This window comes from Triticum urartu, chromosome 5 (genome assembly GCF_003073215.2).
Source record: "Triticum urartu cultivar G1812 chromosome 5, Tu2.1, whole genome shotgun sequence".
Taxonomy (NCBI): domain Eukaryota; kingdom Viridiplantae; phylum Streptophyta; class Magnoliopsida; order Poales; family Poaceae; genus Triticum; species Triticum urartu.
The window spans coordinates 341,367,629-341,377,390 of record NC_053026.1 but is presented as its reverse complement, the minus strand read 5'-3'; the positions used below and the strand labels follow the sequence as shown (position 1 = coordinate 341,377,390).

The 9,762-nt window shown below is 45.9% G+C and overlaps 1 long non-coding RNA gene across 4 annotated transcripts; it reads left to right on the top strand.

Moving 5' to 3' along the window:
* Positions 1 to 5,902: 5,902 nt before the first annotated feature.
* LOC125508916 lies at positions 5,903 to 8,529 on the top strand. 4 transcript variants are annotated; one of them, XR_007283871.1, is made up of 5 exons: positions 5,903 to 6,584; positions 6,939 to 7,559; positions 7,705 to 7,814; positions 7,897 to 8,094; positions 8,313 to 8,529. It is a non-coding gene; the product is annotated as an uncharacterized LOC125508916 (long non-coding RNA). The 4 variants fall into 4 exon arrangements; XR_007283870.1 differs by having other exon boundaries at positions 5,938 to 7,559; positions 7,700 to 7,814; XR_007283868.1 differs by having other exon boundaries at positions 5,939 to 7,559.
* The last annotated feature ends 1,233 nt before the right edge of the window (positions 8,530 to 9,762 follow it).

Here is a 9,762-nt window from a genome sequence, read left to right as displayed (position 1 = left end):
ACAAAACACGATGGTGACGGACCAGTCTACCTCCGTCCTGGTTTATTGCTCCCCGTCGTAATCGGTGCCAAATTTTGACCATAAATTTGACTAACAAAAGGTTCATGCATGTCACCAAAATTATATCATTGAAAACTATGTTCAAATACCAATGATATAATTTTTGTTGAAGTGCTTGCACTATAATTTTGTCAGTTAAATCTTTGGTCAAAATTTAGCACAAATTACAAAAGGGACTAATAAACCATGACCTAGGTAGTACACCAGGTCGAAGACAGTGATACTACATATAATTAACGCCAAATAAGAGCAAGGGATCACACATGTCATTTACGACTGGAATAAAAATGGCTTGCACTAATAAAACATTAAGGCCACAAGGCGATGCAGTGCTGGTTACAGGAGGCAAGAAGAAAGATGCATCCATCGATGACGTCCACCTCCTCGACTCAGGGCGCTGGCCCACCGAAAGGCGGCTAAGTAGCAACGACTTTCTTGGCCAGGTCGACGTGCTTCTGAACAATGGCGTCCAAAGATTGCAGCCGCTTGAAGAAGGCCAACGTATTTCTGTCCTTGCTTGCCTTGTAGTGGCCTATGTAGACAATTTCCTCGTAGACGTGGATGTGCAGATCGATGGTTTCTTGCATGGTGAGGCGCTGTGCGGTGAGCGCGGCCTCGAGGTGCACATTCTTCGTCGCGACCTCCGGCGGCTGCATGGCCACCGGTGCTTCAAAGAGTTCGTCACCTTGGAGGCCGATGAGGGTGGCAGGCAATTAGAAGCCTGGGCGCGCGAGCTGGAGCAGTACGGCAAGGGCGTCCGCGCGCTTCTTGATGATGGTGAACTTGCGGATGGAGTCGACCATCATATGGCACATGCGAGAGGCGAAGCCGGCGTCGACGAGGTCTATGACGCTGGCGGTCGCCAGCACCGTCTAGAAACGCTGCGTGGTGGCCTCTTGGATGATCCAGCACAACCGACTACCGCTCGCGTCCATCGACGCCATGGGTGCTTGTGGCTTCTGGTCACTTGGTCTTGGTCTTGTTTGGAGTGGGCAGTGTTGCGCAGAGACTAGGAGTAGATGGATTGGAGTGGTGGGGTGCCTTTATATGAGAGTCCAAACTGCGTTGCATTCACAACATGCTAGCTCCATTCTGCTTCTCCAACCTCTGCATGCTAATTGAATGCGGAGGCATCATTGACCATTCAATGTTTTCGGGAACCGCTACCCTCTGCCTCGTTGGTAGTAGTATACTCAATATTGTGCACCACAACCAAGGCGGAGAGGAAAACGAGAGAACTACATATTTATTTACAGTGTCGATTCACTCATTTTGCTCCATATGTGAGTATTTAGGGTGTAGTCACTTGTTGAAATCTCTAGAAAGGCAAAAACTCCTTCCGTTTTTATTTGCTCTGCATATTAGGGTTGACTGAGGTCAAATTTTCATAAAGTTTGACCAAGTTTGTAAAAAATAATATAAACATTTATCATAACAAATATATATGATGTGAAAGTACATTCAATAATAAATCTAATTGTATTGATTTGTTATTGCTTGTGTTAATATATTTTTATAAACTTGGTCAAAGTTTATAAAGCTTGACTTTTACCATAGCTAATATGAGGACTAAATAAAAATGAAGGGAGTATTTAGGAACGGAGGGAGTAGTCCCTCCTTTCCGTTTTATAGGGATATACTATTAAAAGCAAGTACAATAGTGGGCTTATAGCCTGCTTACATGGCAATTTTGTCTCATGCAAGAGCCTGGCTATATGCGTGCTCCAAGGCTCCGCACCACGCCCCACCCTACACAAAGACTGCCATGCGAGCATTTGCAGCTGCCACGTTAGGTTGCGCTTGGCTCTTCGCCTCTTCGAGAAGATGAACAATGATGTGACTACTTCTACAGTATCGAATCAACTGCTGCATGTCCGTCCACCGCGTGCAGGAGGGATAGCTTGTTGTAGTATGCAAAAGCCCGTCCTCGCCTGCGGGCCATTGCACGCATAGGCGAGGGAGAGGGCGTGTAGTGTAGTAAAATCAAGCTTCTCCTCGTTGTGCGAGTTGACGCGACACATCATAGCACTGGCCCCACATGCTTGCCTCTAAACTTGGCTAAAAGACCCATAGTGTACAATATATTTGCTGCAACCTCTAACATTTACCCCACCACAAATTAAAATATATGTTCCTATCTTGACCAGATGAGCGTGCAAACTACAATCACCAGGATGATAGGTCAGGCAAACAAATTAGTTTAATAAAAAATGCTTCGAGACGGCCTCATAGCATGGAGCCGACCCCACCGATTTTAAGCTTAGAAGCACGGTACATGCTATCCTAGACTATGTCACTATACCTCCCCTACACATGAAACTTCCACACGAGCGTCCAGGTTGCGCTTGGCTCTTCACCTCTTCGAGAAGTCGAACAATGATGGTACTACTACAGTGGAGTACTACCTGGCCATCTGACACCGAATGAACTGCTACGTGTCCATCGTGTGCGGGAGGGAGAGCGTGTAGCGAAAGCTTCTCCTAGTCCTACGAGCCACCACGCTCATGGGCGAATGAGAGGGCGTTGTAATCAAACTTCACCTTGTTGAACAAGTTGACGCGACACATCAAAGCAGTGCACTCGATATATTTCAATAATTTTCGTTTACCGATGCATTAATTACAATGCATGCATGCATGCCGTGATTTTCCTTTTGATACTTGCATGTGTTGATTTAATGCACCTTGAAGTAGTATGAATATGTGAGGGTAAAGCTTTGTAATGCCCCAGCCCTAAAGCGAGAGATGGTTGTGCATGAGGAGGGCGAGATCAAGCCGACGGAACAGGACCCGACGATGGAGCTCTCTATGGCCTCTATGGACCTCACCTTGCTCCACTGCCCCTTGTGCCTCCACCCCTTGAAGCCTCCAGTGTATGAGGTTCTAATACACCTCGTCCGTTCGGCTGATCGAGCAAGGTGCATGTTTCTTGATTGATGTGCTATTCGATTGATTTGTGAAGTGCAAGGGAGGGCACATGGCCTACGCGGACTGCCGCGGTGAGTGCCCCAGGAACCAGCGGCAGTGCCAGAAGTGTGAGCACGGTGGTAGCTTCGACGTGCGGAATGATACGTCTCCAATGTATCTATAATTTTTGATTGTTCCATGCTATTATATTATCTATTTTGGATGTTTAATGGGCTTTAATATGCACTTTTATATTATTTTTGGGACTAACCTATTAACAGGAGGCCCAGTGCCAGTTGTTGTTTTTTTTGCCTATTTTAGTGTTTCACAGAAAAGGAATATCAAACGGAATCCAAACGGAATAAAACATTCGCGAGGATATTTTTTGGAACAAACGCAATCCAGGAGACTTGGAGTGGAGGTCAAGGAAGCAACGAGGCGGCCACAAGTTAGGGCGGCGCACCCCCCACCCTCGTGGGCCCCTCGTAGCTCCACCGACCTACTTCATTCGCATATATATACTCTTATGCCCTGAAAACATCCAGGGGAGCCACGAAACCACTTTTCCACCGCCGCAACCTTCTATACCCGATCCCATCTGGGGACCTTTTCCGACGATCTACTGGAGGGGGATTCGATCACGGAGGGCTTCTACATCAACACCATAGCCTCTCCAATGATGTGTGAGTAGTTTACCACAGACCTTCGGGTCCATAGTTATTAGCTAGATGGCTTCTTCTCTCTCTTTGGATCTCAATACAAAGTTCTCCTCGATGTTCTTGGAGATCTATTTGATGTAATTCTTTTTGCGGTGTGTTTGTCGAGATCCGATGAATTGTGGGTTTATGATTAAGATTATCTCTGAACAATATTTGATTCTTCTCTGAATTCTTATATGCATGATTTGATATCTTTGCAAGTCTCTTTGAATTATCAGTTTGGTTTGGCCTACTAGATTGATCTTTCTTGCAATGGGAGAAGTGCTTAGCTTTGGGTTCAATCTTGCGGTGTCCTTTCCCAGTGACAGTAGGGGCAGCAAGTCACGTATTGTATTGTTGCCATCGAGGATAAAAAGATGGGGTTTATATCATATTGCTTGAGTTTATCCCTCTACATCATGTCATCTTGCCTAATGTGTTACTCTGTTCTTATGAACTTAATACTCTAGATGCATGCTGGATAGCGGTTGATGTGTGGAGTAATAGTAGTAGATGAAGAATCATTTCGGTCTACTTGACACGGACGTGATTCCTATGTTCATGATCATGCCTAGATATCATCATAACTATGCGCTTTTCTATCAATTGCTCGGCAGTAATTTGTTCACCCACCATAATATATGCTATCTTGAGAGAAGCCACTAGTGAAACCTATGGCTCCCGGTCTCCTTTACATCATATTAGGTTCCCGTCAACTAGCCATTTCTGTCGCCGTTTATTTTGCAATCTTCATTTTCCAATCTATACAATAAAAATAGCAAAAATATTTATCTTATTATCTTTATCAGATCTCACTTTTGCAAGTGGTCGTGAAGGGATTGACAACCCCTTTATCATGTTGGTTGCAAGGTTCTTATTTGTTTGTGCAGGTACTAGGCGACTTGTGTGTAGTCTCCTACTGGATTGATACCTTGGTTCTCAAAAACTGAGGGAAATACTTACGCTACTTTGCTGCATCACCCTTTCCTCTTCAAGGGAAAACCAGCGCATGCTCAAGAGGTAGCATGGAACACGGTGATGGACGCCATATTCTCCTCGATGAGGGTGGAGTGCCCGCACGAAGGATGGGGGCTCTACGTCACTTACCACGAGCTCGCCGGTCACCAGAGCGTGTGTCCGCTCACGCCCTGCAAATGTCCCGTGCCCGTCTGCGACTACAAAGGCCCGCCGCCGGCGCTCTCCCACCACATCAGCATCGTGCATCCCATGCCCGTGCACGGCATCCAGTACGGCAAGCTGCTCCAGGTGCAAGTGCCACTGTCGGAGCCACGGCTCTTGCTGTTCGTGAAGGAGGATGGCCGCGCGTTTTTCTTGGTCGACGACATGCTCGACATCGGCGTGCCTATCACCATGTCGGTCGTCTGCATCAGAGCGGGGGCATCCCCACTACCGCACTACGCAGCCAAGCTGTGGGCGAACGGCCCGCCGGGGGAGCCCAAAGGGAAGACCGACGGTGTCAAGGTGGAAATGAAGGTGACAAGCAGCAAGGATCCTGGAGACATCGCCGTGCAGGAGCTGACCTTCTTCACATTTCCGCCCAAGCTGCTGGCCGGGGCGGATTGTCAAGGACGGTGTCCCTCCACATTCAGATTGACAAGCTCACGTACTAAATGATTCTACAGTGCCTTCTGTTTATCTTAGTAATATGCTAATATAGGGGTTAGCTCGGTCTACTTTAGCTTAAGAGATGGTGGGTTTTGGTGGCGATGCAACAATTACTTCGACATCAGATCAACAGTTAAAGTAATTTCCAACAGTCGAACGGATATTTTGTGTCTGTTGGATATAAAGATCCTTTGGATAAGAAGTATAACAACTTATATTCTTGTTTGTTCAGGAAGTGTTGCATACTTGTGCGAGTTGACGCAACACATCAAAGTAGTGCTACTACTAGTAGTACTCCTTCCGATCCTAATTTCTCTGCGGATAAGTCGAGGCGTAGATACCAAGGAGGGCCTGGTTGTGTCTATAGTTGGACAACTCTGTTAGGGAACGTAGCATGCAATTTCAAAACTTTTCCTATGCTCATGCAAGATCTATCTAGGAGATTCATAGCAACGAGAGGGGGAGACTCTGTCCACGTACCCTCGTAAACCGAAAGTGGAAGCGTTTGACAAAGTGGTTGATGTAGTCGAACTTCTTCTCGTCCCGACTGATCAAGCACCAAACGTACGACACCTCCGAGTTCTGCACACGTCCAGCCCATCCCCCACCCGATCCCCACCTTCCCCGCCCCCTCCACAACCGCCGCCGCCCCTGGTGCCGGCGCACCTCTCGTCGCCGACCACCCCAGCCCCATCGCCGCCCACGACCCCGACGCGCCTCCCACCGCCAGCCGCCCCAACACCCATGTTTCCTACCGGCCCACCCCACAGGCCGCCGCCCTCCTCCAATCGCGCCGTCGGCTACCCCCTCCTCCAATCACGCTGTCGGCAGCCCCCACCTCCAACTGCGCCGCCGCTGGCCCCTACCACCACCGGTGCTGCGGCCAGGCCCAATCTTCAACTACGCCGCAGTCGAGGCCTGACTTCCAAACACGTCACCGCCGGGTCCCTACCTCCACTCATGCCGCCGCCGGGCCCTGACAAGCGTCCCTCCGGCTAACCACCGCTTCCCCTCCCGCCGCACGCGCCCTCCGGCCAACTACAGCCTCCCCACCCCGTCCCGCTCGTCTCCCGGCCAACCATCGCCTCCCATCCCTCTGACATCGACCTGCAACTGGTGGTGGTCTCGACCTGCAGCAGGGGGCGGTCTCGACCTGTAGCTGGTCCGCATTGATAGGGATCATCTTCTCTTGCAGAGATCCATTGATGTTCCTTGCTGATGGCAGCCCGAGCTATGAGAATAATCGGCCTCCAACCGCCTCGGCCGCTCACCAACACGCCCACCTGCAGTTCAGGTATTGCTCGGCCGATGCTAATCGCGGCCACTGCCCTTACAAGTTGTCTCTCATCTAGAGCTTGTCAGTACAACGGTTGTCCCATGCATTACTCGCTTAAAAATTTATTCATGGATGCCACCAAGAACCCACGCCTATGCTCTCTCTCTCAATTTGTTGAAACATATAGCAATCTTCTTGTGTACTAATTGACTTTATGGCCAAGTTTTCTCTGTACATGATGCTACTAATCTAATATTGGAAAAGATTTCCCATGAGATGAGTGTGTATCAGGGTTGAAAATTTTATTTTAAGATCCTCTTGTGGTCTTTGAGGACTCAAATCATGTATTCTGTACACATGAGTGAATTTCAGTTTGCCGGAGAAGAGACATTGCCATGGCCGATGTTGGCTGTTCGTGCATGGACGTGCATGTATTCCATTTGAAAACCTGGGAGCATGCCCAAAAAAGTTCAGAAATATCAATGGTAAAAGTTAGAATATTTGGAGGTTGATGCTTTGTGTGTGTATACATGGGTGCACATTTTCTTTTTCATGATATGTAGCTCAACAATGCCGTAAATTCCACCGGAATTTGTTCCATTTAGCAATTTGTGTTATGATGATTCAGTACTTGTTTACAAAAAAATGCCATTTTTTGCAGCAAAATGTTTGTGAAAAAAATGTAGTGAAACATTGTGCTCTCAAGAGTGTTTGATATGCTCACAAAAAGTGTTTTGATGAATTGGTTTATTTGAAGTTCAAATTGGTTTGTTGAAGAAGGTCGACTCTATCCTGGACAACACACAGCCTCCTCCCAGTGGGGCCCATCATGCTCAGGTCGTTCGTCGCTGCCACCTCCGGCCGTTCAACTACGCAGCGCTAAGACGTTCACCGCCATCAGAAACAGCGGTGAGCACGAAGACACCCTCTCATGCTCAGTGCTCTGTCCAGCATAACACAAGAAGTTCATGTAAAACAGCTGCGAACATTCAGGTACATCAAAGAATATACTCATGTGTGCATATAGATGAGTTCTCACCTACCCATTTTGCTATCGATGGTGCTGCTGTAGTTCAGCTTGAGTGTGTGAGAGAGATTAGTTGATGTTGTTGTCCTTGTTTTTTTTGAGAAAGATTAGCTCGCCCCTCCTCCATCGATGGCCTACACCGGCCGCTAGAACCCGTCCAGGTGCTGGCCGTCATCCTCTACCTTCAATTACGGGTCAGCAACAACGTTGCGAATAGAAAGGTCAGCATCTGGCCCTCTAGAAGTTCAGTTTGTTGATTTTTTGAAGTTTTTAAATTGGACTATAACCGTGTATATTTTGCAGGGCCCTGTGAAGTTCAATTTGTTTTGCTTTCCGAAGTTTAGTTTGTTGATTTTCTGAAGTTTGGATTGTTAATTTTTGAAGAGAAAGGTTGATTCACTTGCACTCCACTATCTAGTCCTGTGTGGTGATATCCTCGACTCCTCGGTTCGGAGCTAGCAGCGGTTCTTCAACTTCCCTGCTGTGTTGCCGCGATTGTTGGTAAATAATCCTTGTTCTACTATTGCCTTGTAGTAATGCTGGATGGATTCTCCCTTGTTGTGGAACCATAATAATACAAGTTTGTCTCTGCGCTCCTGTTCCTGTGATTACAATAGCAGAGAAAAGTACCAAGGGTCAGAACCAAACCAGAGTGAACCATACCAATCAGAACATGGTCATTTGGAGCCAACTCTAATCGTTTGTTCATCTAACTGCAGCAGAGACAAATTTTATACTTTGTTCATCTACGGTGCCAAGTTGAGCGGACACTGTAGCACTCGAGAAGATGGGGAGAGGATGTGTGGTGAAGAGAAAACATAGGGTTTCAAATTGTCCATTGGTGGTAGCATCTAATCAATTTACCAAAGTGTAATGGACATGTGTATGTATGTACAGTAGCATATTTTACTCAAACCGAGTTATTTTTTTAATGCACGAAGTTTGTCCATCCAAAAAAACATGTATTAAACTAGTTTTTGTGTATTTTTCTAACCTTTTCTACACCTTTCTATGAGATGTGCAAATCCCAGGCCGTTCATCTTTGCCACCAATGGTCGTCCAATGATGCAGGCCCATGTCGTTCACTGCTGTATCGCCAACCTGCTGCTCTTGTGCTGATGGACATCAACTTGTTGTCTTGTAGTAATGAATCAGATAGCTAAACTTCTATAGCTGATGTCTCTTCTTCAATTTCCGTCGTCCGAGAGGATCTGTTGGCAGCGGTGTCCTTATCAGTGACACCACCTGATTGCAAAATGAAAAATCTCATCAGTTTCATTTAAAAAGAGCAGCCCTTCCTATTATGTCGAGCAATTCACTTGTTGTCAAAATTTTGTATCCATATTTTGGGGCCTCATGACGCCCAGTAGTTTGCATTATTCACCGATGCACTGCTCTTCTCTGGAGCAGAAAGACAGAAGTTCATCCTGACAACCTATATGGTTCAATGTGTATATTAAATGACGGAAAAAGCAATAGTAGGTGTCCAACAGCATCAGTGTGTGGCTGCCTATAATTCTTCTATGTGCACACGCATGCTGTGCACATGAGCATTAGTACGAGGAAAATGGAGACTGGTCAGTGCAATAAGTTCAAAAAAAAATTGAGCAAGAAGTTCAAATAAAAAAGTACTTGAAAAACCATTATAAAAATGGATTTTTATCGTTTTAAAAAATGGAGAAGTCCAAATTAAAAAGAGGAACATTTCAAAAGAATTTATGAAAAAAATCCCCGTTATAAAAAACTAGAAGTTCAAATTAGAATAAAAGGACCAAGTAAAAAAGTTTTTAAAAAATCCCGTTTCTTAAAAAACTAGAAGTTCAAATTTAATTAACGGAGCAGGAAAGTTGCATGTTTTCAAAAGCTTATTCATGTGCAGCAGAAGTTCATGTCAAACTAACGGGGTGATTCAACTTTTATTCTTGAAAAAGTGGAGAAAATTGTACATACTCTCTAGGTCAAAAGTTTGGCTTTAATTTATGTTTTGCGAAGGTCAAAATGTTGCGTTCGAAAAGGTCAAGTGTGTTATCTCAGCAAGTTCAAAAATAAATTTAAACATGCAAGGTAAAACATGCAAGAAAAGAAAAAGAAAGGGAGAAGTTCAATTTGTAAAGATGACACGGTTCAACGTGTAAACCAATGTTGAAAGAAAACAAAAAGAAAAGGAGA